The sequence below is a fragment of the Equus przewalskii genome, chromosome 11 (genome assembly GCF_037783145.1).
Source record: "Equus przewalskii isolate Varuska chromosome 11, EquPr2, whole genome shotgun sequence".
Lineage (NCBI taxonomy): Eukaryota > Metazoa > Chordata > Mammalia > Perissodactyla > Equidae > Equus > Equus przewalskii.
Window position 1 is genome coordinate 1,182,498 of NC_091841.1, and position 26,890 is coordinate 1,209,387.

The window sequence follows — 26,890 nt, forward strand, 5'->3', positions numbered from 1 at the left end:
GACCCCTGAGGGGCCTCGCTGCCTAGGGGAAAGTCACTACTGAAGTGAAAGCTAATGTAGGGGTGGGGAGGGAACCTCATCGGCCAACACCCCAGAGAGCAGATAGCAAGGGCAGAGCGAGAAAACCCAGAGAGCACACAGAAGAAACACGCCTCCCCCTCCCCCCCCCAACCTGGCTCCAGCACCCGGCATCTCTGGGGAATGCAGTAGTCTCAGAATATGCGGCTCTTGACCCCCACCCCGTAGCAACAGGTGGTAACTGTGACCAAATAATACCATGATGCGCAAAAACAGAGCCACACCCTCCAGCAGTATCAAAAATTATATTAAATCTCCAGACCAGAGAGAAAATGACAAGTACCCAGAAATCAGTCCTGAGGACACAGAAATATGTATTCTAAATGACAGAGAACTCAAAATAGCTATCATCAAAAAACTCACCAAGTTAAAAGAGAATGTAGAGAACAATTCAATGAGTTCAGGGGCTACTTCATAAAAGAGATTGAAACTATAAAGAAGAATCAATCAGAAATATTAGAGATGAAAGACACAATGGAAGAGATAAAACAAAATACAGATTCTCTGAATGCTCAAGCGAACACCATAGAGGAATGAATCAGCATAATCATGGATAGACACATTGAAATGCTCCAGACAGAGGAGGAGAGAAAACTAAGACTAAAAAGAAATGAAGAAAGTCTCTGAGAAATATCAGACTCAATTAGGGAAATGAAACATAAGAATTATAGGTATTCAAGAAGAAGAAGAGAGAAAGAGAATGCAGCAGAAAGCGTGTTCAAAGAAATAATAGCAGAGAACTTACCAAACCAAGGGAAGGAGATGGAAATCCATGTGGAAGAGGCTATCAGATCCCCTAAATATGTCAATGTAAAACGACCTACTGCAAGGCATATGGCAGTGAAAATGGCAAAAGTAAAGGACAAAGAAAAAATACTAAGGGCACCAAGACAGAAGAAAATAACCTACAAAGGAACCCCTATCAGACTTTCAGTGGATTTCTCTGCAGAAACCTTATAGACTAGGAGAGACTGGAATGACATAATCAAATCTTTGAAGGGCTAAAACTTTCAGGCAAGAATACTCTATCCAGTGAAAATATCCTTCAGATACAATGAAATAAAAACTTTCCCAGATAAACAAAAGCTAACGGAGTTCGTAGCCATGAGACCCCCCCATAAGAAATCCTCAAGAAGGCCCTCATACCTGAAAAAAAAGGGAGAAAGGGGTTACAAAGCATGGAGTAAGGAGATAAATAGGTAGACAAAATCAGAAAATTGTAACTATAGATCAGAACAGGTTAGCAAATAATCAAGAATAGCATTAAAGATAAAGGGAAGAAAAACACCAAAAACAAGCATAATTTTGTCATTTTATTCAGAAACTCACAATTCAAGATGGAATAAGATGGGATAAAAACAACACGGGAGGGGAAGAGGAAAGGGGCTGAACTGGCTTAGTCTAAGGAAATTAGAGGCCATCAGAAGATGGACTGTCTTATCTAGGAGATTTTGAATACAGACCGCATGGTAGCCACTAAACAAAAAAGCAGAACAGAGACACAAATAATACATAAGGAGAAAACAAAGAAACACAACACAAAAAACTACATAGCTCAATTGATAGACCAAAACACACAGGACAAGAAACAAAGGAAAGGCAGGAGAACCAGAAAGTGAGTGATCAAATGGCAGTCTTAAGCCCTCATATATTGATAATCACCCTAAACATAAATGGACTGAATTTTCCAATAAAATGACACAGAGCGGCAGGATGGATTAAAGAACAAGACTCAACAATATGCTGCCTCCAGGAAACACACTTCAGTTCCAACGAGAAACACAGGCTCAGAGTGAAGGGATGGAAGATGATACTCCAAGCTAATGGCAAACAAAAGAAAGCAGATGTCACAATACTTACGTCAGACAAAGTAGACTTCAAGATAAAACACTGCTCAGTAAAAAAGTGTATATATTTGAACAAAGAATGAAAATAGTACCTATCTCAAAGGGCTGGTATGAGGATTAAATAACTTATGATAAGCCTGTGCTTAGAAAAGTAATCGGGACATAGTAAGTACCATATAAATGTCAGAAAAAAATTCTATTGTTTTACTGACAATAAAAATCTTTGATAATTTCAGTTGATTCTGATTTTTGGTTACTGTTTTTCAGTTTTTGGTAAATCCATCAGATTCTTACCAGTACAGAATGCAGGAGATAGCTGGTCAGGTGTGATTTTCTCTCTCTCTTGTTCACCTTCCTGTTTATCTTTCCTCTTTTCTTTCACTGCCTTAATCTATACCTTCCTCCCTCCTTTCTTTCCTTCCTCTGTATTTTTTGTGTGTGTGTGTGTGTAAACCACGATCTCATATGGAAAGAAAGAATAACATATAAAGGTGTGGTGTAATAAATGGTAATGAAACAAACCCTCAGGTCAATTATGTGCTGGATATCTTCTGTTTGAGCCCTGGATCCACTCTCCACCTGCGTTGGCTGGACCTGTGAGCAGCTCTGCCTTGTGACTCGCTAGGGTCTGGCTGACGGTCAGCTCCTACAGGAGGTCTGAGGGAGAAAGGAGAATGCGGTCAGGCCCCTGTTCCCTTCGCTCTTACTGTGAGGTCATCTCAGGCTGGCTGTCTTTCCACACCTCTTAAGGTGCTAGAATCTACTTAATTTTCTGTTCTTCTGATTCCAGGGACCTCACCTTCCCCTTGTCCCTTCAGGCCTAGGGATGTAATGACATTGGCTGCCGCTAGCCCCAGGTTGCAAAACCATCTCTTTTGGCTCTCCCACACCTGTACCTTTGTAATTATTGTCATATAAATGAACCCTCCTGATTTGAGTAAGCCCTCTGTTTCCCATTGAAACCTTGATTGATACAAACTGGATATTACACTGTTCAGTACAGTAGCTGCTGGTTGCAGGTGGCTATTTAAATTTAAATTTTAATTAACTAAAATGAAATAAAATTAAAGCTCAGCTCTTCAGTCACACTAGCCACATGTCAAGCGCTGAATCCCAACATAGGGCAAATGGCTACAGTATTGGCCGGCTCACATATAGAAAATCGCCCCCTACAGCAGTTGTAATGGACAGCGATGACGGAATACTGACCGTCCCCAGACCTCCCCTTCTCCATCCTGCTGCTTCTTCCTGCCTTCCTTGCTTTTAGAGTAATCGCATCCTTGTTTTTCTTCATACTTTTACTGCCATTGTGAGCACCCTAAACAATATGTGTTAAGTTTTGCCTATTTTCGACTTTAAAATATAACTTTACAGTATGGATTTTTGTTGTCTTGACTCCTGGCTGTTTTGAACATCCACTCATGTTGTATGTAGCTAGTGGTTGTTCATTTTAATTTCTATGTAGTATTCCGTTATATGAAGATACTACACTCAAAAAAAGCCCATTACCCTGTAGGCTGTGCACCTGGAGTGGACTCATTGCTGGGCCACAGGCCGTGCATTTCTTCCCGAGTAATGATCATGCCAGTCTGTTTTCCAAACAGATTGAACCAATTTACATTCCCATCAGCACTACATGAGACATGAGCATAGCTGTTGCTTCACACTCTCGTCAACACTTGGTATTTCCAATGTTTACCTTTCAGCCATTCCAATGAGAGTGTAGTAGTATCTCCTTGTGACTTTTAAATTGCATTTTCCTGCTTACCAATGAGTCAGCACCCTTTCAGGTCCCATTTCATTTTTCCCAAAGATATAATCAACTGTCTCATTGTCATTAAAAATACTATCTTTTCCCCATGCCCTGTACTGCCACTCCTGTCTAAATCAAGTTCCAGATATGTGTGGGGCCTTTTTCAGGATGTTGTTTCTTATTCATTGATTTCCTTGTCTGTTACTGTCAGTTCCATATGGGGTTGTTTTTGTGTGTGTGAGGAAGATTGGCCCTGAGGTGATGTCTGTTGCCAATCTTCCTCTTTTTCCTTGAGGAAGATTGTCCCTGAACATCCATGCCAATCTTCCTCTATTTTGTATGTGGGATGCCACCACAGCATGGCTTGATGAGTGGTGTGTAGGTCCATGCCTGGGATCCGAACCCACAAACGCTGGGACACTAAAGTGGAGCATGTGAGCTTAACCACTACATCACTGGGCTGGCCCTGATTCCATACTGTTTTAATTACTGTAGCTCTGATATCTATGCATCTTGATATCTGTGAGAACAAATTCTATGACATTTTTCTACTTATTCAAGACTGTCTTGGTTATTTTTGGCCCTTTGCATGACCGTACGTGTTTTAAAATCAGCTTGTCAAGTTCTAAAATAAAACAAAACAACACAAAACAAAACCCCTAAACTCTGCTGAGTCTTTGAGTTAATGAATGTGGTATATCTTCCCATTTAATCAGATCTTCTTTACTATATCTCAACATCATTTTATAATTTTCCCTGTAGAGGTCTTGTACCTGTTAAAAATAATTTATTTCTAGGTATTTAATACTATTGATGCTATTGTTTATTGTATCATTTTTCAAATTTTATCTTCTAATCGTTTTTGGTATAGAAATGCCGTTGATTTTTCTTTATTGACTTGGTATCCTAGCAACCTTGCTAAAATCTCCTATTGCCTTAATAATGTACAAGTAGATTCTTTCAAATTTTCTGTCTTTATTATATAACATGCAAATGACATTTTCTTTCTTCCTTTACAACTGCTAGTTCATTTATTTCTTTTTCTTGCTTTATTGCACCATTCAGGGCCCAGCATACCCAACAAAGTTCAGCAGAGGTTGTGGTAGGAGCTATCTTTGTCTTGTTTCCAGCCTCCACGGGAAAGAGGTCAATGATTCACTTAGCTGACTATTTGCTGGGTTTTTTTTTTTTTCAGATGCTCTTCATTAGATTAAGGAAAATTCCTCCTAATCCTAGATTAAGATTTCTTTTTAAAAAAATCATCAGTGGATATTGAATTTTATCAAGTATCAATACTTTTTGTAAAGTATTACAAAAGTAATATAAGCCCAGAATGGAACCCATTGTCTCATTTAACCATATCTTCAGCACAGGTGGATTTAGACATCAAATATGTTATCAGGACTCTGTTTCTCTCTGTCATTGTGCTCTGCTTTTCTGTCTTGCTTCCCCCTCTAGCCACCTGGGGCAAGACGACTGTAAAAAGCCATGGGACACCTTCTTCAAGCTTCAAGTTCAAGAGAATGAGGTTAGGCTTCTTTCTCTCAGCTTTCCCAGCAAAACTGTCATTATACACCACTGACTGTGAGTGGGTCATGTTTCCACCCCTAGAGCCATCACTCTGCCAGTGGAACACGTGACCTGATTGATTACGTCTTATTCACGCGTCCAGCCCTGAAGCTGTGGTGGCGTCAACTCATCTTGAAGCACGTGGATGGGGTTGGAGAGGAGGATGTAGGTGATTTCTCAGAGAAAAACTGGAGTATGCTTACCAGAATTAACACAAAATGGTGTTTCCTACACTAACCTAAATCTCTTTTTTTTTTTTAAAGATTGGCACTTGAGCTAACAACTGTTGCCAATCTTTTTTTCTTTTTTCTGATTTATCTCCCCAAATCCCCCCTGGTACATAGTTGTATATCTTAGTTCCAGGTCCCTCTAGTTGTGACATGTGGGATGCCGCGTCAATGTGGCCTGACGAACGGTGCCGTGTCTACGCCCAGGATCTGAACCAGCAAAACCCTGGGCTGCTACAGCAGAGCATGTGAACTTAACCACTCGGCCACGGGGCCGGCCCCCTAACCTCAATCTTTACTGCACCAGTACCCCTGCTACATCTATTACAGGCCAGTCTTAATTTGCGGATTTTATTTGGTTTATGTAGTTTAGTTTGGTTTAAGTGCTAGGCATTGTGCTAAGTGCTTTAGAAGAATTACTCCTATAGCTCACAACAATCCTAAGAAGTAGGTACAAATGTTACCCATATTTATAAACTGATGCCCAAGCGACACTGTGGAAGGGCCAGCACTGGGACTGGAGCTCAAATCGACAGCATTCACCTTCAGGATCTTCTTTTTTTACATTACTTAACACTACTTCTCTAATCATCTAACTCCAAAATACAAGGATATTGAAATTGGTAAATCTAATTTTCTGAATTTAAGACCCTTTATCTCATTCCAACAGAACTTTTGACGTACTATCCCTGAATGACGTTTTACAATTTAACATACCCCAGAGGAGTACACAAGTGGAAGGATTTACGATTTGTCACAGGGGATGTGTGTCAACATGGAAGCTAAGTTAAACCAGGATTAGCACCAGCTTGCCCTGTTGCCCAGCCCTTCTTCACTGGCGTGGGGCCATTTCCGAATTAGGTCCCTGTAGATCAGCCGCCTAATCCCAGAGCTTGACATTCAGGAAGCTGGAGCATTATCTGGACGGCAGCAGTGATGAGCGTAGAGGGTCCCTGGGGCCGCGTCAGTGTTCCTGCCCTCACTCTTTCCATGCTGCTGGTTGAAGGGCTGGATTTCACAGCGTCTAGTGCCTTGTAGACTCCCGTGGATTGGATCCCTCTGTCCCTGTGACCCACCTTCTGTATTCCCTGGTTTCAGCATCTGCAGGGATGCTGCCCTCCGATAACTACCGTAAGTGGAGAATGAAACTACTGCCACTCAATGATCAACGCATGGCTTCTTCCATCAAGAAAATCTTATCTAAAAAAAAGAGCCGTGTTCCAGCTAAACCGGACTATATATTTGGATTACACGTTGTTCTGCTGTATTTCTTGTCTCCAACTCATTGTTTCTGCTCGTCTCTAGCCCCAGAATGATGGGAAACTGAATTAGCTTAGGTTTGCTGGAACAAACTTTGGGAGGGTATAATTTTTGGTTTCTTTTCTTTTCTTTCTTCTTCTTCTTTTTTTGTACTGCTTTTACTGATGTGCCACGGGTGCCAAGAACTGTTCCTGGCGCATAATAGGTACTCAAAAGAAAATTAGCTGAGGTAGTGTGTTGAGTGTCACGGCTGATTTCTGTTCTGGGGCAGGCTCCTCACCCCATCCCAGATTAGCAACAAACATGCATGAACTGGCACGTGTCCGTGGCCCCCACTTCGAGTAGCCCTGATTTTGTCTGATGTTTCTCTGCGTGGTCTGCAGACCACCTACACCAGCGTCATCTGTCGTGCTTATTACAAAATGTAACCTGCTTAGCATGGGGGGCTTCAAATTGGCAAATTTTAAAGAGTCACCTGGGAGGTTTTTATGCCTGCGGATGTCTGAGCTCGCTGATCAGGGCCGAGGCCTTCATAAGAGAAGGGAGGTCACATGGTTTAGGGCACATCTGGTGGCTGCCTCTGAAGCGCTCATACCCTCTTCCTCTCTTCCCGATGGTATCCGGGGTTTTCACCGAGCATGTCGCCCACCGACAGAGAGCCCGTGTGCTTTGGAGGAAGGTGGGCAACATCCCACTCAATTTCAAGGGTGCACCCTGAATGGCATATTCAGTCCCGGGACACAGGAATTGGGTTGGGGGTAGACACATGACCCCAACTGGTCCAACCAGGGTGAATGTCAGAATTCTCATGTGGCGCGCTGGCGCTCAGACACTCTCTCTGGGCTGGTCTTCAAGCTGGAACAGCTGCAGCCATTCTGCCTCCATGAGGGAAGCCGGGACACAATAAAGGCGACAGGAGAAGGCGGATAGGACAGACAGGCAGTGATGGTGTCACTGGGCTGTGGAATCAAGCTACCCTGAGACAGGCCCTACCTATGAGCCCGCCTATCGGTTATGTGACTCACCATTTCCCTTCATTATTTAAGCCAGTTAATTTGGATTTTCTGTTATTTGCAACCAAGTATGTCCTAACAGATGTATTAAAAATGTTTAAAGCAGAGAATTTAAGAATTTCAATTCTCTGTGCTTCAGTTTTATCATCAGTAAAATTAATGGATTGAAATATGTCAGTGGTCTTTTAATCTATTTTTAGCCATGAAACCCATTTTTCAAGCAAAGTTTTTTACATGGAACATGCAAATACCTAAAATACATTTTAAGAAGTCAGTAAGTGGACTCCTCATTTAGTAAGTCCCATTATTATTGGCAAATATTTCATTGTGAAACTCGCCGAAACTTTTTGTTTCCTTGTAACAAAATTTAAAACCCGCCAGTGTAGATAATAAAATATATGTAATATATGTAAAAAAATACGTAACATGTAAATACATGTGATAGCTAACACTTATCGCCGTTACTCCATGCCAGGCATTGCACTGAATGCTTCTTTTATGCCTGTTTTTTTTTTTTTAATTCACAACTCCTTGAAATAGGTACTTGTATTTAACAAAGAGGAGTAATAAAATATACCTCCTGGGATTCTTGGGAAATTAAAGCAAGATCCTAGACTGCAGCGGGAGTGACTGAGAAGTCCCCCAAGTTCCTTGTCACTGAATTTGAACCCGGAAGGAGCCTCACCGGAACTCTTGCCTGTCCACAGACTTTCTAGTTCCAGAACCATAAATCCCCCCTTTCCGCTTATGTGAGCCTTAACTGACACAGAGTCCTTCCGAATTGTAGCCTCAATATTCTCACCAGTAAAAATGAGATTTGATCTATGTCTCCTCTTTGAAGCTGTGATATGTGTCACTCTTCTGGTGATAGGAAACAATACCATCAGCAGCAGTACTTTCAGAACAATAATAATGATATATTCATAGACACCGCAGAATGTTTGTGCTGAAGCCTTGTAGTCATGTTAATCTAAAGATGAGTCACAGAGAGGTTTACTGGCTTCCTCAAGGCACACGGCTTGTTAGAGTCTAGGGTTGAGGCAAAAACCCAGGGGGCTCTGACTCTTGGGCCAAGGCTCTTTATACCAGGTGCTGTCCCGATTCAACCTGCTGATCTTGAGCTCTAATAGCCAGGGAATTTAGCCAATAAGAAAGGAAATCTGATGGCTATTAAAAGCAGGTATGTTCTAAACTTGGATAATCAGGACTTCCAATGGCTTTGTGATGAAAAGAATATTTGTTACTGAGCTTTTCTGTGTACATAGAGTCGTGATTGTGGGATTAGCAGACATCTGGTCCACACCAAAAGGCCCTGGATATGTGGTCCTGCTCAAAATATCCACAAGCATGTTTGGTCTACACCAAATGGTTTTGGACAGGACCAAATATCCAAGCCCTTTTGGCATGCACCCGAAGTATGCACGGATGTTTTGGACAAGACCAAATGTAACCAGATGTAAAGGACATTTTGGCCTGGACCAAATGTTTGTACCCCGAAAGTTTTTACCCTTTCACCAACGTCTCCTCATCTACCCCACCCACCCACCCCTGGAAACCCCTCCACACTCTCTGATTCTATGAGTTCAACTTTTTTAGATTCCGCATATAAGTGAGATCATACAGCATTTGTCTTTCTGTGTCTGGCTTATTTCACTTAGCATAATGTCCGTCAGCTTCATCCATGTTGTTGCAAATGGCAGGATTTTCTTCTTCTTTTATAGCTGAATAATATTCCATTGTACACACACACCACATTTTCTTTATTCACTCATCTGTTGACAGACTCTTAGGTTATTTCCATATCTTGGCTATTGTGAATATTGCTGCAGTGAACTTGGGGTTGCAGATGAAGATACTGATGTCGTTTCTTGTGGATATATACATAGAAATTGGATTGCTGGATAATACGGGAGTTCTGTTTTTAATAATCTGAAGACCCTTCATAGTGTTTTCCATAACGGCTATACCAATTTACATCCCACCAATGGTGTGCAATGGTTCCCTTTTGCCACACTCTCACCAACACTTAATGCTCTTGTCTTTTTGAGAATAGCCATCCTAAAAGGTGTAAAATGATATCTCCTGGTTTTGATTTTCATTTCCCTGCTGATTAGTGATATGGATCCTATACCTGTTGGCTATTTGTATGTCTTCTTTGGAAAAAATGTCTAGTCAGGTCCTTTGCCCATTTTTAAATTGGGTTATTTGTTTTTTTGCTATTGATTTGTAGGAGTTCCTTATATATTTTGATATTAACCCCTTATTTTTATGTATTTATTTATTTAGTGTGTGAGGAAGATTGGCCCTGAGCTAACATCTGTTGCCAATCTTCCTCTTTTTTTTTCCCCTCCCTAAAGCCCCAGTACATAGTCGTATATCCTAGTTGTAAGTCATTCTAGTTCTTCTATGTGGCACGCCACCACAGCATGGCTTGATGAGCGGTGTACATGTCCGTGCCCAGGATCTGAACTGGCAAACCCTGGGCCACCAAAGCAGAGTGCATGAACTTAACCACTCGGCCACGGGGCCGGTCCCAACCCTTTATTTTTAAATTGATAACTTGAGGGGGTTGTATGGTTCCTTCCAGCTCAGCCAATTGTCCTTTGGGAGCAGTTGATTAACTAATTCCTGAAACCGTGATACTGTGAACTGGAGACAGACTAGACTATCATGTCCGTAGGGCAGGGATCACGACTATTAACTGTTGAACCCCAGTGCCTGCACATGTAGGTACTCAGTAAAAACCTGTTGAATGTTGAACTGAGGACTGATTAGCCAGCAGAATTTGATTTTCAATTCAGAGCTGGTTCTACCAACAGATCTTAAGCTATGAATCTAAAAGCTAATAATCAGTGCACACTTGGGGAAACAACAAAGGGAACTAAATTCTGCAATGAGAGCTTCCATTGACGTCAGGGGTGAGGATTCCAATACTCCAGCTTTCCTGCTACAGGTTGGATCATTTTATGACATATCCGAAGAGCATGACTTATGCTGAAAGCCCAATAAGTTGAACAAAGTTTTTTTCTCAATGGAACAGATGTCTATTGTATTGATACTGCCCTACCTAACGATAACTGACTTCTCCAGGGATCCTGACACTCTTTCCCCCCACTACCCTTAGCGTCTACCACCATTACCACTCCCATGTGCCAGTGGCAGTTTTCTGTGGGTCCAGCTATAAGATTAAGCCCCAGGAAAAATTAAGGAAAGGCAGAGGCTGTGATGTTACAGCACGATGCTTTCAAATTGACAAAGTGTGACCTCAGCTCAGTTCCCAGGAATCCAGTTTAACTGGATGTTCCATAACAAGGCTGTCCGATGGGCCAGACATGTCCCAGGAAGGGTGGGGAGAGTTACAAAAGCTATCCATGCCCTTGGTCCAACCCAGCCAGTAAGTAGCAGAGAAGATTGTTATTTCTAAACACAGTTCGTAAAATATGAGAACTTCTACCCTCAGTATTTAATAATCTTGTTTTGTCCAAAATTGCTTTTCTTTTTTAGAGCTCAAAACATTCACGCCAAGTATCTTTGAGGTTGGGCACATGTTTGCAATTGCTTAAGTTCCTAGCTAATGGAAAGTTGGGAACCATTGCTGTAATTTTCCAAGGAAGCTTTACCGTGCCTCATCATAACCATATTCTGTCTTAGATGATGTTTGGCAAGGTTAAGATTGAGAGTTCCAATATGCATGTTAATTTCTCAACAAAATAAGTCATAATTAGATATACTATCATTTTTCTTATTTATTTTTCTGATACCTGCCTTCAGAAGTGAGGTTCAACACCATGGCACTTGACTTGCATTGGCATTCAGATGAACTATGCTAACTTCCAAAGTGACTCGAACAGCTACTATTTCTGTTAGTAAACATTAAATTACAAATTTAAGAATTTTAGTATTAGTAATATTCTCAGTTCTTCTGTTTGGATGCTTTACTTAGTAGATGTGGAAATTGATTTTAAAAAGTTAAATAATTTCCTCCAGACCACATTACTGGGAGATGGCAGAAAAGACTAAAACCCAAGGAGCTTTGACTCCCAAATCAGTGTCCCTTTCTCTACACCAGTGATTCTCAAAATGTGGTCCAGAAAACCCTGTGGGCTCCCAAGGCCCTTGCGGGGGGTGAATGAGGTCAAAATTATCTTAGTAACCCCAAGATGTTATTCGGTTTTTGCACTCTCAGCCTTCCACGAGGATACAGTAGAGTTTTCCAAAAGTTACATGATGTGGTATCGCAACAGATGGAATGCCAAGGCGGGCAGGAGCACCCAGTCGTCTCCTGTGACGTCAGACATCGAAGGCTTTTCATTTAAAGCGTTCTATATCCAAGTGCATATGTACGCATAGATAAAACTAGACGGACACACGTCAAATTGATAAAAATATTAACAGTGATTATCTTGGGATGCTGGGATTTGGGGTTTTTTTTGGTTAAGTTTATATGATTATCTCTGTTTTCTAAAGCACTTGAAATGAGCATATGTGGCTTTTATAAACATGAGCAAATTAATTTCCATTTTGATTCTTTTGAAGAAAGCTTTTGGTGAGATTAAGAAATTTCTCCTCGAAAGATTTCATTTTTTTTCTTTAAGAAATAACTGGAAGTATAATTATCTGGAACTATCCCTACCCTTTAGCATTTAGCATAACAAATTAGCAGGTTTTAAAGTAAAAAAAAAAAAGGTGAGAATTCTCCACGATGTCTTGGTGCCCACCCGTTAGACAATTGCGAGGAGTTTTAAGTAGAGGTCCACCACTCAGCTCGTGTAGACGGTCCTCCCTGAAGATCCGGGTGTTGGTGAGATGGGTAGATTTGGCCTTGAGGCCGCTATCTGTGGGGAGAGCGGGACGGACACAGAACTGACCTGTCATGGAGAACGGACCGAGGCGAGGAAGTGCAGCTCCCTCAGGTCCAATCTGGGGAAATGGAGGTGTGCACAGACTCCCCGGGGGCCCAGCAGGGCGCTCGAGCTGGAGGGAAAAGCCACTCAGCAGTTTTTCTTGGGACAAAAATGTAAAACTATGCCATTGTTCTCATTAATGTTTTTGAAAATATAGTTACTCTTCATAACAACATATCATTTATGTTGACACACATTGTGCCTATTTTCATTTTAAAATAAATAAATATTATCTAAAATGTCTCGGTTGTAATTTCTAACTCTATGTGTGTGTATAAGTGTATACACATACGTAGAATTCCAACGTTAATAAAAGAAACTCTTTGGTGTCCTCAATTTAATTTTTGTAGTCTTTCAGTTTTTAGGAGTGCGAATGGGTTGTAAGATCAAAACTTTGAAAACTATGGCCTTACTCCATGCTGGCTGGACACAAGCATTGAGCGATACAGGGCTGTAATATCTCCAGAAAGTGTCCTTTACAATGCATCACATTATTTTGCCTTTTACAAGTCGGTCAGAATTCCAGCAGAAAGCAGCACACTCTCAAGGGACCAGTGAGAAATTTCCATGAAGGGACTAAACGAAAAGGGTGAGAGGGTGACGGAAACCAACAGAGGCAGAACGCCTGTGGTTGTCAGGCAGGTTTCGCCACCCCAGGGTCTGGAGGGGCAAAGAAAGAGAGTGGTGTGGAACCAGTTGGCCCTGTGGTTGTAGGAAACAGCTGAGCTGTGGCAGGCAGGGGGCGAGCCTGGGAGGAGTGGATCTAGATTTTGTGGGATCGAAAGCTTATCCAATTTGCAGCTCCTCTTTAAGGAAAAACACACAAAACTATGCATAAAAATCAATCTTTATTTACAATGGTAAAAGAAATCACAGTTTACAAACTTGGATAATCCAAGCACTATACACATCACAAAATCCTGAATGATAGCATAATGTTTTATTAACAGCCTGACGGATCTCTAAAATACTATTTTTCTACATTTTTGACTACGTACTCTTTGATCGCCTCTGTATATACCAAAAATGTCATAACTTTCAGTAGAGAGAATAGAAAGGCAATTCCGTTCCCAGTCTCAAGCATTCCTGCGCCTCTGCTCCGTGGCTGGAGGTGAGGACGCCACTTCCCGGACTCAGCCTCTTCGCTGCTGCCTTGGGTCCGTTCCCGTCTGCGAATCAGGCGTCTGTGCTCGTGTCCCTGCACTTGAGGGAGCACACATGGAGTTGTCCGAGTGGCCCAGCTGAAGTCCCTCTCACAGGCTTTATTTGTTGCTGTTTGCAACTTCCTCCTCATCACTTAACATTCACTGTTTTTAAAATTTGAAAGCGAGCGTATTTCTTCAACTCTTGATCCTTCACCATTCTCTCTATTCTATCCTTTTCTTCTGGAGAGCTTCATAAATTAGAGCCCTTTAATCTAGACTTCATTTCTCTTAGTTTTCCATTCATATTTTAATATCTTTATCAGTCTGTGCTGTATTATCAGTGAATTCTTGCACTAGCTTCCAACATTCACTAATACTCTTTGATTTTGAACAGCCTGGAGTACAGGCCATCCTTGCTTTGCCTGGTACCATGTTCACAGGAGCCTGTGCACATCAGCACTGTGTCCTCAGTAACCAAGGAGCCGTACGATGTGCGGACACAGTGCTGATGTGCATGCGTTGTGGTTAACGCCATACTCTGCGAAGCGAGGACTGTCTGTGCATCCAATTCACTATATGTTTCTATTTCCAAGACTGTTTTTTTCATCTTCAGTGTTTCTCACCAGTTCTTTCCCATGCCCATTGGTTCTTAATTTAGTTTGCCTTTTTCTTGTATTTTCTTGTCTTTTTAAAATCTGCTATTGCTTCAGTTACTTTTTTGAATTTCTAAAACGTACTTATTTTAAAGTAATTTGAGAGCGGTTTGCCAATTGCATTTTATGAGCAGGGAATTAATTTCTCTATTACTGGGTTTGTTAGGTGGATCTTTCTGTTCCTTCTCATTAGTTGCTCTGAAATTTTTATTCGCATATTTATCTTGAGTGGAAGTTTCTTCTTTCCTTTTCTCTGTGCTAAGGATATCCTGCTCAGCATCTTTGAAGCTGCCTTCCACTAGTCTCAAGACCTGCAATCCAGAACTAGGTGTGCAATTGTGAGTTCAGGGCTCCTGGCCCGCAGTGAAATTGGAGACAACAGACCCAGTCATTGGGCCAGCAGGGAGCTTGTCAGCTCCTGTCCACATGGCACTAGCGGTCTCCTCCAGCCACCACGTACACACAGTTTACACCTCCTTGGCTGTGGGCAAGCCCTGCCCCAGCTCCTGTTTCACACTGTGAGACTGGATATGATTCTCTGCTATGCGTGGGATGCTTTTGGTTCCTGTTGTCCAGCTCAACCTCTCTCCTAAAAGGACACCATCCAAGGCATTATCAAGTTGCTTGATCCAATTTTGACATAAGGAGCCCTGGATGGTGTTCAGTTCTCTCAGTTAGATCTGGATATAGCTCCACGTGGTTGAATGGATTGCTGCTAAACGACGTTTGGTCACCCCAAAACCCCAATACAGAATGGTAGAAAAGGCAAGAATAACTACAATAAAAACAGTTTAAACTCATTGAGAATAAGGCAATAATGGAAACATTGCACAGTGGCCACTGTTCCATAGCACACATATCTTAATTGGCAGGAATAACAAGATTCCTTTTTCTTGCCAGAAGTATGAGCTCCTTGGTCAGCCAATCTGGTCACCAATGGTGTATTTCCTGGAGGATACCCCTTGTCCATTGACAAATGTAGCCATATCTAAAAAGGGCTTTGGAGAGGAAGCTCTCATGGGGCTGTATCAATTACATGACCATTTTACATCTCATGGGTTTCATAGTCTGTGGATTGCCTTAATGGCTAAGTAATTGCAAGCTCTTATGGTTCACCAGGCTTGAGTTTCTCTGGAAATACACATCTCTTAAAAAAATAAGTTTTCAACCTATTTCCATCTGCTTAACTCTAAAGTCAAGTAACCAAACATTAGTCAATCTTCAACTCTACAATCCAGCCTGAGAATTTCTCTCTCCTAAAGACAGAATGATGCTTTGCCCGACCTTCGGCCTCAGTTGAGCTTGGGTTCTGCCGCCATGTTCCATCGCATGCTGTGAGGAGTAAAGGACTCTCAGAGACACAGCTGTGTCTTCTTCAGTCTGCTTTCACATGGGCCGATTTCAACTAAAGATTCTCTGTTTCTTACTGAGATTTTACTCAAGGTTACAAGACAAAAATACTACAAATAAATGCAAAAAAAAAAAAGACTAAGTGTCCAACCCAGAAGAAATAGAATAGTTCTCTCTCTTTTGATTCCTTCCTTATGCTAGAGAAGGGGGCACTAGTGAAAGAAGATTGCCTACCACTTACGTGGAGGGAATAGTCTGGGGTGAAACTATGACGAGGTTCTCAAACAGGGAAAGGGACAGGCTGTGGCCTCAGGGGGACTTAGACTGGCTTAGAATCCTGGGCCCCACTCACCAGTTGGGCAATCACCTAATCTTCGTGGAGACTCAGATATATCACCTGCCCCCTCCCAGGATACTTGGGAGGATTAAATGAATTGTGTTATGAAAAAGAACCTATCAACATCGTGGGGAACAGAGGGCACCAGTTCATCTGCTTCTCCTGATGAAGACATCTGGCACAAGTTCTATAACGAAGAATCTCTCGGTTAGAAAAGAGAATCTACCAAAATGTTTAGAAATTCCTCCTACCCCGCACTGAGTGTTCAAAGCCATGAGGCAAGGAGTCAACCCTGAGAACCCATGGGGACTCTGAGGAGATGTTTAGCCGGCTTTATGACCTGAGAGTACCCTTGCCGCTAGCCATCATTGTCAGCAGCCTCTTGGTCAGACCACCATTTTGAAGGTTTGTTTTATATTTACGTTACTAGTTCTTGCTTCTTTTTGCTCAGCCAGATCTCTTGAGCATAAAACTTGTGGCCTGTGAGACCAGCTGCCTCAAGTGAGACCGGCGAGTGGCGGCCTGTGAACGAAGCAGGTTTGCCCGGGACTTTCCCATTTTAGCCCTGAAAGTCCCGCATCCCAGGGAACTCCTCAGTCCCAGGCAAAACTGGGATGGTTGGTCTCCCCATGTGGTGGGCACATCAGCGGTGATCAGGAGAGGTAGCTGAGTCGGGCAGCAAAAGGTTGTGGAGGCCATGGCAACCAAGCGAGAGGAGGTGGCAGTTGCCATGGTGATAGTGAGGGGTCTACCAGACGAGATGCCAGGATATGCTGCTGCTGGGGGCATGGACCTGGGCTGCTGGTGAACAGTGCTGACAGCTCGAGCAGGAAGGAAGGGGTTTCCAGTTTTTCCACTGTCGCTGTAACGAGGAGATCAAAGGCTCTGGGCTAGAGGCCGGGGAGGCTAAGATTCTAGGAGCTGCGGTCACAGGACCACGCACTTCTCACCTTTCCTGTCCCCTGCATCTCTTCAGTTGTCTTTCCCCCACACGTGGGAGCAGGAAGCATTAGCTGGTTCCTTCCAGACTTCACCTGGTTTCACTGGCTTTCGGGGGCTGGAGTCACCTTTAGCTCATATCTTCATCACCATGTATCTTTTTTGCTTACGTTCCTCTTTAAAAAAAAGATCCCTGATGCTTAAAAAAGAGTCAAGTAGTTGTTTGTTTTTTTAACTTGCCAGGCAATGGAACATACCTTGGAGAAGAAATTCACTGAGTCGTTTTGTCAACAGGAAAAGTCGGGGTTGTTAACTGCTCCAAATTAAGGATTGTGTGCTGGTTTAACGGGACCTGTGGTTGGTTGGTCAGGAAGCAGTTTTCAGTTAGATTCCTGAGGGCCGGGCATGCCTGGGGCACTCACAGTTTATGTTCCTAACTGGTTGCAGCTGCTGAGGACTCGTTATGATGAAACGCAGTGTTCCGTTCTGCTATTTCCTGGGCAAGTGTTGCTCAAAGCGGACATTTTTCCAAGAGGAAAGGTCTCTTGTAGCCAGTCTTTGCTTCCTCCTCCTCTCCATTTAATCCCTGCTGCAGCCAGCACCCCGGGCCTTTGCTGGAGCAAGTAGTACTGTCCTTAGCATGTCCGAGTTGAGATCCAGTCTTGATCACTATTTTCTATTCTCTCTGATTTCTTCCTCCCTCCCTCCCTTCCTTCCGTCCTTTCTTTCCGCCCTCCCGCTCTCCCTCCTTCCTTCCTTTCTTTTTTTCCTGACCAGGCACTCTCTAATCTCCAGCAGCTCACCCATATCATTCTGGTTCCTTCTAAGCCTTCCTTCACAGCCAGGTCCCCACAGCTAAACACATCCTCAGCCAGGTCCTGTGGCTTGGAGTTCTCTCAGGGAGGCACTACCTTTTAGGACCACGAGAGAATAAAATAATAGTGCATCTACCTGTAATTATGATTTAGTCTTCCTGGTCCCGCATTAAGGAATATCTAACACCTTGGAGGGAAGGAACGTTTGCTACAAACGTTGGCTGTATGGTATGTTTCGATCTGCTTTTCATTTCCTAGACATAGTCATAAACAGATGCAAAGGCTGGCTAAAGTGGTTGGGAGTGGAGTGTCTAGACCATCTGACATGGTGTACACAGGGCTTTCCACGTGTCTGCATTCATAATTTTTCTGTTTTTTAGTTTCTACCTTTAAAAAAACGCCTTTGAAAAAAAAATACTGGCACAGAACGACTAGAACTTTGACTCTGGTTTCACAATTTATGTGGCTGATTTCATAGACTATTGTGTTTCATGTTATGTAATCTTTTCCTGACAGTTACAAATAAATTTTTTTTCATCTTTAGGGTGTCGGGCTTTCACGTTGATACGTCTGGAAGGGGCAAAGAGTGATAACATGGGAGAATATGATATAAAGAGGCCACATGCTTCTCTGATACAAGCCACACCCGTCCCCTGCCCCGGCTCAGGGCCGTGCTTCCGCCCACTGTCGAGGTTGAGTGCCTGTCCTGCAGCCTGGGGTGAGCCACTGCTGAATCCTTCTTCCCTGGGGACGCTACCTGTGGGTTCACTGGCGGAAGCGTCCTGGAGACTGCTATTTTTGGCACCTGTTGTCCGTTGTGGGCCTCCACTGCCTCAGCGCTATCCAACATCATGACGCTCTGCTGCCCTCCAGGTTTCCTCCACGATTGATTCCTCCTGTGGACACGTGGGTGTCAGCGGCTCAGACCGTTTTAAGGAAGGTGTGTTGTCACAAGTTGGATGCTCTTCCCGCACTTAATTCTCTTCAGACATCAAGACTTGTGTTGTCAGGGTTCCTGTCAGCAGAACAACATACAGAATAATCCCTAAACCTAACAGCATGATCCTACAGCCAGATAGGTCATGTTCCCAACATCACCAAAGGCTGCCACAGAAGCAGGGCCTGTTGTGAAAACAATAGCTGATGTTTACTAAACTAATAGCAACTAATGATACAGCGGTGAAAAAGTCAGAGACAAATGTTCATTGGCGGGTAATTCCTTACCTCGGGATAATCATGTAAGGTAAGCTTACAGTATGCTTTGTCAAATGACCTCAGGGTTTCATAAGTATTAATACATTAAATCTCATAATATATATAAGAATTAAGAAAATCATAGGGCCATTTCTCTGTATAGCCTGATTGTCTAACTGTGTTTATATCCTCTTACTTTTTAACTTGTCTGTGTGTCTTAAATTTTTTCTATAGAAGATCACAGGGTCCAAGGCAAAATTGTGACGTGGGTGACGTTTGAGTTCAGTGGCTTCCACTTCCTCCTCATCTTCCCTTTTCTTGTTCCTGCTCCTTCTTCACCCCCACGTGAGGCCTAAACTGGGCCCCGGCCTGGATCTCAATCAGCTACTGAGTAACTTATAAAGTATGACCTGAGAAAACGTTTATTTATTACCCCCGCAGGAAAGTATTTATTTACTTTTTGGTAAATTTTTATTTTGGTATAATATCACAAGTGCAGAAACAGCCCCAGTTCCCCTTTACCCAGCTGCAGGAGAAGTCTGCATTTGTCCTATTAGTTTTGTCGTTCAGCTGCTCTCTTTATTTGTATGTGTGTATGTACATATTTGTTCAGAACCATTTGAGAGTAATTGCAGACAGCATGCCTCTTTACCACTAAATACTTCAATATGCGCTGACTAAGAAAAAATATTCTCTTCCATAAGCACCGTACAATGATCGAAACCAGGAAATTTAACATGGATACAATATCGTTATTCATATGAAGTTTATAGTCTATATTAAATTTCATAAATTATCCCAATAATACTCCTGAAACCTTTCCCCCTATGCCAGGCCCAGTCCAGAAATATACTTCATACTGGGTTGGCAAGGCCCTTTGGCTTTCTTTAAACTGGAAGCATTCTTCAGTCTTTCTCTTTCATGATCCTGGTATTTTGAAACATGCAGGCCAGTTATTTTGGAGAATGTCCCTCAGTTTTCTTTTGCCTGATGTTTCCTTGTGGTTGGATTCCGGTTGTGCCTTTTTGGTATTAATGCCGCAGAAGCAGTGCTGTGTCCTTTCGGTCACATCAGGAGGCTCATGATGGTGGGATTATATTTCTTTTCTTTTTTTTTTTTTTTTTTAAAGATTTTATTTTTTCCTTTTTCTCCCCAAAGCCCCCCGGTACATAGTTGTGTATTCTTCGTTGTGGGTTCTTCTAGTTGTGGCATGTGGGACGCTGCCTCAGCGTGGTCTGATGAGCAGTGCCATGTCCGCGCCCAGGATTCGAACCAACGAAACACTGGGCCGCCTGCAGCGGAGCGCGCGAACTTAACCACTCGGCCACGGGGCCAGCCCCGGATTATATTTCTTTTTTAAAAGAGGACTCAAATATGAGAATGCTTTCAAATCCTAAAGAAATATATAAGTAACAGTGAAATGAAAGGTGTAACATATTTGAAGGCAGCGCTGGTGGTCTCGTGGTTAGGATTCAGCGCTCTCACTGCTGGGGCCCCAGCTGTTCCTGGTCAGGGACCCACAACACCCGTCTGTCGGTTGTCACACTGTGGCAACTGAGTGTGGCTTCGATGCTGAAAGCTATGCGACTGGGATTTCAAATACCAGCAGGGTCACCCACGGTGGACAGGTTTCCAGACTAGACAGACTAGCAAGAAGGACCTGGCCACCCACTTCTGGAAAAATCGGCCCTGAAAAACCTATGAGTAGCAGTGGATCCTTGTCTGATAGAGCGCCGGAAGGGGAGAGGATGGCGCAGAAAGACCAGGCAGGGTTCAGATCTGCTGCGCAGAGAGTTGCTAGGAGTCAAAATAGACTCCACGACGCTAACAACAAAACAGATTTGAGCGCAGGATCTTAACAAGTCCTTTAAGGGAAACACTTGCAGTGGCCAGAGGCAATCTCTTCACTACAACACAGTCTGTAGGGGTGACTACAACATGGTACCCTAACACAGAGTTTGCTGTGTTTCCTCAACAGATGTCTGGTGTTTGTAATATGGTTTATCCTGGTGTTAGTTCACCCAGCGATTCGTTCATTTCTTCATTCATTTAGTCAAATGCTGGTTGAACACCTGCTGAGCACCAGAAAACCTCCAGGTGCCGAGGACAAGCAGAAGAAATGAAAACTGAAACCCACCCTCCACTTGGAGCGTCTATTTAAGTGGCAGGAAATATACAATAAACAAGTCCGTTAGCTAGTCTGTTAGAAGGTGAGCGCCGTGGAGAAAATACAAAGCGGGGAGGTGTGACGGGGAACGCTGGAGGAGGCTGGAGCGTTAAGTGAGGGCACGGGGACGGCCCTCCTGAGAAGGCGGCAGGGCAAATCATGGGCCCGCAGGCCGGGCAATGCAGCTTTGGTACTTGGAGGAAGTAGTGGTTGAACGGGCTGGACCCTTTACAAATTCTATGAGTGAGTTATCTGTAATTTATCCACCGAGTGAGTTGTTTCACATGTCAGAGGCCAGGAGGAGAAAGCTCACGGTGGCTGCTACTCACTGGTGTTTGGAGCATTGGGTGGGACGGGACGGGACGGGACGGGACGGGAGAGAGGTCATCCCAGGGCAAGATTCCAGACAACTAAGCTGGTGTTTGCTAAGGAGACAATGAGAGAGAGATGTGGCCAGGGATGGAAATGGAGGGCCAGGAGGGATCGATGGGGCAAAATTTGAACAACTTCTCCCAGAAAGTAGGCTAGACAATAAACAGATAGTGCATATATTCTATGTTGTATTCTCAAGATTTGATATTTTAAGAAAGAAATAGACTTTTGTTTTCAGATTGCCCGAGGCAGTTGCTCTTGATGCTTGGCACCATAGGGAGAACTTTGCTTTGTCACAATGTCTCAGGACTGAGTCTGTTTGTGTCCACATGTCCAGGAGCAGGAGTTGCACAGAAGCGATGATGCAGGTCCACACATCCCCTCGCCTGGTAGTCTTTTAACGGACATGTTTTCCCAGGGATATTCATCCCACTATCTTAGAAGTCTGAGGCTCCGCTGCCCTTTGCTGTCCATGTGGAGAGACGGCTAAGGACCTGCCTCCTCCCCCTCCATCCTCGCTGCCTCTCCTCTAGTGCTCTTATCACCTCCTTTGAGTGCCCTCACTCCGACGTGGCTCTCCAGGCCTGCAGGACTCTTGTATCACAAACCCATAACCACTTCCCATTCTTTCTTTTAAACACAGTTGGGAATGTCATTTTCCTGTGCTCTTTCTCCACTGTGTGGGTATAAAACGTGGGGTCCACCGTTGGTTTACACCAGCGTGCTTCCCACAAAGCCAGGTCTGCAGGTGGGCAGGAGGTGGTGCGTGCTTTAGTTGTATGCTGAGAACGTGGGACCCGATCTGCCTGCCCTCCTGTCCACCTCGCTGCGGGCAGCACACTGTCGAAGCTGAGATGTGACCTCTGGAGCCTGGTCGGCTCCTGGTCCCGTCACTAAGCAGCTGTGTCTTTGGGAGGTTACTAACCCTTTCTGTACCTCAGTGTCCTCAGTGTAGATGAAGGCAGAGCTCATACCTTACAGGGTTGTTACCAGGATGAGAGGGGTTAGTATTGGAAGGTACCTTTAGAGTAGAGTCTGGGACACAGGAGGAGCCGTATAAATGTTTGTTAGATAAATTTAACAATCTGTGTGAGAGGACGGTTGTGTCGCACAGGAGGGTTTCGTTCAGGGCAGTTGCTAGTCCTTGTTTATCACAATGTGGCCTCTGAGTCGCACTTGCTTTGGCCAGAGGGGTTCTCTTCCCTGCAGCACACCCTGGAGGGTGGCTGTCGTGTGATCTCCTATGCAGGGTTCCTTCTATTTCCCCCACAGCTGTTCGGCCATCTAAGGGCCACGTGGGGCTCAAGAGCAATACTGAGAAATGCCAATCGCTGGCTCTCGCTGTGCACATCTCCTCTCTCAGCCAATCCTCTCAAGAACTGCTTGACCACTTGTATCATTCTCCCTTTCTTCTTTCATCATAGAATGCCCGAGTTTCACAAAGCACATGGTCACCTAGAGAGTGACTACTTTCCCCAGCTTCCTGGACAGCTGGGCAGAGCCACGTGACTAAATTCTGGCCAAGGGAAGATGAGCAGGAATGAAGCATGCCATTTCCAGGTTGTGTCCTCAGCAGGAATGGTCATGTACTCCATTTGCTCCTCTGTCCCCCTTCCCACTGGCTGGCATGGACTTGTGATTGCGTGAGCTGCAGCAGCCACCCTGGACTCAGAGAGGAAAGCCTCGTATTGAGGATGCCTGAGCTGCCTGAGTAGCCCTGTGCCTTCTAGGTCAGAGACGTCTTGTGTGAGAGAAATAAGCTTTTATCTTTTTTAAACCATGGTATCTTTTGGGTTGTTTTTGTTAGAGAGCCTTAGGTGATAAATAACACAGGTGTTAATATCTCCATTTTACAAAAGAGAAATGGAAGCTTAAAGAGATTCAGGGACCTGCTTGAGGTCACACAGTTCGTAAGTGGCCATGGTGAGATTCCCACCTAAGTGCTCTGAAGCCAGGGCTGGGACTTTCAACTGCGTCATGCTATTTTACCTCTTGAAGCCCTGCTGGTCCACGATGCGGGTTTACAGGAAAGAAGGGGAGGAGAGGACACCTGTCCCAGTCCTCCTAGTGTAGCATCCCCAGCTACGACCCATGGTTCCACCCAACATGTACATTTGATAACTATTCATTTCTCCACTGACGCATAACTGTGTAGTCTCAGTCACTACTGAATGTGTTGATTTATCTCGGAGGTTTTTGTCATTTTTTTTGGATTGTCAGAGTTAAGTAACCCATGTCTGGTTTCTGCATACAGACAAGCCCAGGGTCAAGCATAGGTGCAACACTTAACAGCATACAGAGGGAGGCAATCAAGATACCTCTGAGACAGCAGCGCTGGAAGGTAACTCCCAGCCAGGCATAGACATCCCAGTGGTTAAACATGACTGGCGGCACAGGCCTTGCAGGGGCCCAGCTGAGAGGAGGGCAAGTGGGCCAGCAGCAGGATTCGAGGCCAGCCCAAACCTAACACAGAGAGCAGAGGACATGGGAAAACTTGAAAAAGACCCCACTGCAGTTGCGAATGTTTGCTTGCTGTCCCGTCCTACTCAGGAGTCGCAACACCATGGTTAGTGAAGTCAGACTTTTAAGAAAAAATGGAAGAAGTCTCTTCAGTTTTCTGTGGTAATGGGGTGGACCACATAATGCTTCTTCCCGACACTGTACCTAATACCTATTCATCCTGCAAGGTTCTCTTGGCCATGATTTCCTTGATGAAGCCTCCCGTGACCTCTCACGTTCAGGCGAGGTGACCTTCTTAGGTACCACCAAGCAGCTGTACTTCCTTCCCAGAGCAGGAGCCCTCTTCACACGGTGTTGTTGCCTGGTTTTTGGCCTGCACCCTCTCCTTCCCTGCTCTGCCCCCAGAGCCTGGCACGCAGAGAGCCGAGGACGTGGTGGACTTTCAATAGGTGGGACGAATTCCATGGAGCGGTGGAGATGGCTGAAGATGACATGAGAGGCATTGTCCTTTCTGAAGACTCTAACGAAATATTCAATTTAGGGGCATCCAGAATCCAACTACTGACCTATCTTTAAAATTTTATCTCCAATCCACACTTTTAGTGCTGGTGAGAGTGTAAACTGGCTCAAGTGTTGCGGAAAACAATTGACAATATGCCATAAGGGACTTCAAATGTCCATATGATTTGAACCAAAAATTACTTCTAGAAATAGCTCCTAAGGAAATAAATACAAATACAGAGGAAGGATGTGCTCTATACTGTTGTTTATAGTAGGAAAAAAATTTAAGTGTTTCCACTAGGAGAATGTGTAAATAATGGAACAGTCCTTTGGTTGCATATTGTGCAGCCATGGGGGGAAGAAATCACCATTTGGAAGAATATTTAATGATTTGGGGACAATTTTATCCCATAATGTTAAGTAAAAAAAGCAAGACATAGGACACAGTTGGTGTGTCAATGTGCCAGTGAGGTTGGCAGCAAGGCGGCAGACAGGGAGTTTTCGATGTGTGAAGGGTTTCTCCAGTCGGATTCCAGAATAAGAATGTGAAACAAAGGACTTGGTGACCTCACCATCTGCACGCCTTTGTGGGGAGCATTTGTGAGGGACAAGGATTTGCATTTCAAAGAAAACTAAAGATTCAGCAAAATTACAAGAAATTGCTATAGAGGGAAAAGAAGGTTCAAACTCACACAGAAACCTCCATTCGCAGATCAATACCCTGATCATCCGAAACATCTCGGATGAGCTAAAGAGAAAAGACTCAGGAAGCAACTTAGAAAAGTTGATCAGCTTTGTTAGACTACCAAGTTTATGAGCCTTTGCCAGAAGACCAACGTAGCACTGAGCAGGCGCAGTCTGAAGAACATTGTAGAACTCACCAGGCTTAGTCTGAAGAGCATTGTAGCGCTGACCAGCCTCAGTCAGGAGAACAATGTAACAAAGAGAAAACTCCATTACTATTCCAAAGAAAAATAAAAGGAAAACATCAAATCAAAAAGCACAAGAAAAACGTGAACAGGTACAAGCTAAATGTTCTACTAAGAAGCAAGAATTTGAGAGGAAAAAACAAGAGAGAGAAGAAGCTCAAAGACTCTACAAAAGAGAAAATGGAAGTGTTCAAAATATTGAGCAAAAAGACTAAAAAGTTTCAACCAAACTTGAATTTACAAGTGAAGTAACATCTTAAAAATACAAGGAAAAAAGTTATATTGGCATTTTTTGCTTAATCAAGAGTTAAACTATCTTTTGTACAGTAATCCCCCCTTATCCGTGGTTTCGCTTTCTGCTGTTTCAGTTACCTGTGGTATGAAAATATTAAATGGAAAATTCCAGAAATAAACAATTCACAGTTTTAAATTGGTAACCATTCTGAGTAGCCTGATGCAATCTCACAGTGTCATGCTCCGTCTCGCCTGGGACATGAATCATCCCTTTGTCCCACGGATCCACACTATACACACGACCCGTCTGTTAGTCACTTAGTAGCCATGTAGGTTATCAGAGTGACTGTCACAGTATCGCAGGGCTTGTGTTCAAGCAAGCCTTATCTTACTTATAATTCTGGCAATTTGGATATGCCAAAGAGAAGCTGTGAAGTGCTTCCTCTAAGTGAAAAGGTGAAAGTTCCTGACTTAACAAGGAAAGAAAAAAATTGTACACTGAAATTGCTAAGATCTACGGTAACTTTTACTAGAGCATATTGTTATAATTGTTCTGTTCTATTATTAGTCATTGTTGTTAATCTCTTACTGGGCCTAATTTATAAATTGAACTTTATCATAGGTGTTTATGTACAGTCGTATGCTGCATAACGACATTTCAGTCAAGACGGACCACATATACGATGGTGGTCCTATAAGATTATAATGGAGCTGAAAATTTCCTATTGCCTACTGATGTCATAGTCATTGTAAGGTCAGAGTTCAATGCATTACTGATGTTTTTGTGGTGATGCTGCTGTAAAAAATCTACTGTGCTCCCAGTTATATAAAAGTACAGCATATACAGCTATGCGTAGTATATAAGACAATGATAATAAATGACCATGGTACTGCTTTATGTATTTACTCTTTTTATCTACTTTTTATCATTATTCTAGAGTGTACTCTTTCTACTAATAAAAAAAAAAGCTTACTGTAAAACCGTATGCCTGTTACGCTGGCAGCAGCCTCATCCATTTCATGCTTACTGCATCTCTTGAGTGCATCATTTTCTCTGGTGCTTGATTTAATCTCATTTTGTTTTGTTCATCATGGCCCCTAAAAGTACGAGATCTACTTCTAGTGTTGCCAGTAAGAGGCCAC

The 26,890-nt window shown here is 43.4% G+C and overlaps 1 protein-coding gene and 1 pseudogene across 3 annotated transcripts in view; both read left to right on the forward strand.

Annotated features, from left to right (window-relative positions):
- The first annotated feature begins 7,372 nt into the window (after window positions 1-7,372).
- LOC103553916 (thyroid transcription factor 1-associated protein 26-like) lies at window positions 7,373-25,888 on the forward strand (annotated as a pseudogene).
- CAT (catalase) overlaps window positions 18,433-26,890 on the forward strand; it is a 58,645-nt gene continuing 50,187 nt past the window's right edge. Inside the window, exon 1 of one of the 3 annotated variants that reach the window (XM_070564661.1) lies at window positions 18,433-19,133. The gene's annotated coding sequence lies outside the window, so the exon portion shown is untranslated. The remainder of the gene's footprint in view (window positions 19,134-26,890) is intronic. The other 2 variants (XM_070564660.1, XM_070564662.1) reach the window with 2 other exon arrangements.